This window comes from Herpailurus yagouaroundi, unplaced genomic scaffold (assembly GCF_014898765.1).
Source record: "Herpailurus yagouaroundi ecotype Mexico unplaced genomic scaffold, PumYag 197, whole genome shotgun sequence".
NCBI classification, from domain to species: domain Eukaryota; kingdom Metazoa; phylum Chordata; class Mammalia; order Carnivora; family Felidae; genus Herpailurus; species Herpailurus yagouaroundi.
Window position 1 is genome coordinate 1,413,114 of NW_024412428.1, and position 2,288 is coordinate 1,415,401.

At 43.9% G+C, this 2,288-nt stretch overlaps 1 long non-coding RNA gene across 2 annotated transcripts; it reads left to right on the plus strand.

The window, feature by feature from the left end:
* The first annotated feature begins 6 nt into the window (after positions 1-6).
* On the plus strand, positions 7-1,688 carry LOC121012723 (uncharacterized). Of its 2 annotated transcripts, none has more exons than XR_005782251.1 (2): positions 7-522; positions 1,421-1,688. It is a non-coding gene; the product is annotated as an uncharacterized LOC121012723 (long non-coding RNA). The 2 variants fall into 2 exon arrangements; XR_005782252.1 differs by having other exon boundaries at positions 7-516.
* Positions 1,689-2,288: the final 600 nt, after the last annotated feature.

Here is a 2,288-nt window from a genome sequence, read left to right on the forward strand (position 1 = left end):
CGCCGGCGCTCGCGGACCTTTCTGCCACTCTGTCACCCGCCCCCGGCTCCAGTACTGCCCCTTCGACTGCGCTGGTATGAAAGTTGGTAACTCCGTCCTTAAAGCCGCCGTTAGGCATCTCAGACCAGCCTTGGTGGAGAAAGTAAGTTAACAGGCCTGAAGGAGCCACCGAGTTACCAAACAGACGCCAGCTGCTGAGAGTAAGGGCAGAAGAGGACAGACGGCCGTTTGTCCGTGGCATCAAGTACTAAAGAAGGACGTCCGGATGTGTATCCAAATGTGATCAGTGTGAATTCAGTCCAGCCCCACTGCCGTGGCTATTTTGTCTGCGGGAAGTGTCTCACGATGCGCGTGTTTCAAGACTATGTGGATGGTCTCGTAGACCAGCAAGTGACTTTTGCAATCCAGCCCCTCGACTGTCTTTCCATTTGTGAGCTCTGGATGCGGTACAGGGCATATGCAGGGATTGTGCGGAGATGTGAGCTCGTGCTTCCTGCCACGCACAGACTGCGGCAGGTGATGGTAGGGACTAGTATCGTTGTAAAAGCAACTCCAGTTTCCTTTTTCATTAACAAACTCTTGTGAAGTTTTAAAATTTTAATTTGAAAAGAAACGGTAACGAAGCTCATCGTGTCCCGGACGTTTTTCACGACCTTACCAGTCCCCGGTCTGTCATGCTGTGCTCTCGCCTCTCTCCCTGCCACCTAGGCTTCCAGCCCTGCCTCTGCCTTAGCTCTTCCAGGGGACCTTCCCACACAGCCCGCCTGTTTTCTGTCCGCTTTGAGCTCTGGTAATGAAATCATTCTTGTGCAACTTAGAATTCAATCTTATTTTTCAGTCTTATCCCGCACTCTATCCAGGCATCTTGCGCGGTTAAGTCCCCCGCGGATAATCCGCAATTACATCCCTCTTGCCCTCACCTGTCTACCTCCTCACTCCCACAGCGACCTTACTCTTTCCTCCCTGGCCCCCAGCGGGCTGGGCTGGTTGACATTCTTCTTTGCGTGTGTTTTAAGGTCCCGCCCTTGCTGTCTCCAAAGATGTCAACATAATTGAAAAAAAAAATGTTTTTTTGGTCAAAGAAATATTGTAAATAAAAGGAATTTAGTGGGCCTTAAAATTATGTGTAAAAACCCTTACAAAGTTTTGTAATTAGTTACAGCATTGTTTGCAATAGTGAAAAATCCAGAAGAACGTAAAATATCCAGCAATAGGGAATAGTGGGAAAATAAAAGGTAGATATTCACAGGACAATAGAGCTAAGTGAATGAACTAGCTGTATACTTTTCAAAGGATGAATGAGAGAATTCAATTGGAGAGTGGAAAAAAGTAAGTTGCAGAACTATATATATACTATGATATCGTATTCATAAATAAATACCACAGAACCTAGACTAATCCCGTACTTTTATGAGTATAGACATGGAGACTGCAAGAAGATGCACCCAATTCAGGACAGCTGTTGCCTACGTGGAAGGAGGGAAACCAGACTGAGGAGGGAAGAATGAGGACTTGAACTTTACCTCCAGTGTGTTACTTCTTGTATTTAAAAAAGCGATGCAGAACTGTCAAAACCTTAAAATTTGTTGATTCCGGGCAAGTAGGTTCAATCATGCGTGCTGTGTTATCTTTGTGCCTTTCTTTGAAAAAAATCTTATGAAAATTTTCAAATATATATGGGAAGCAAAGTGGAAACAAGTAAGTTTCTAAATGGAAGCTTGCTTAGGGAAACTGACACACCTATGCAGGAGGATATTGTGATTAATGGTCATGTTTATTGTTTTTCTGGGTATGTGTTTATTGATGTGGAGTCATTCATTCCTTTGGGTTTTTTGTTTTTTTATTTTTTGAGTACTGCTATGAGTCATGGGCTAAAAGCAGGCACTGGGGATACCATGGAGAGCAAAACCACATGATTTATCCCCTGCTGGAGCTGACAGCCTTGTAGTGACATAATAGAGTACACTATCCAATTTTGTAAAATAATATAAGTGTATATATTTATTTTCAAAAGCTATATACAAGAATATCTGTTATATAACATGTAATACAAAAAAACTTAAACATACGTACATACGTATTTTTTTTCTTTTAAAAAAATTTTTTTTTCAACGTTTATTTATTTTTGGGACAGAGAGAGACAGAGCATGAACGGGGGAGGGGCAGAGAGAGAGGGAGACACAGAATCGGAAACAGGCTCCAGGCTCTGAGCCATCAGCCCAGAGCCCGACGCGGGGCTCGAACTCACGGACCGTGAGATCGTGACCTGGCTGAAGTCGGACGCCCAA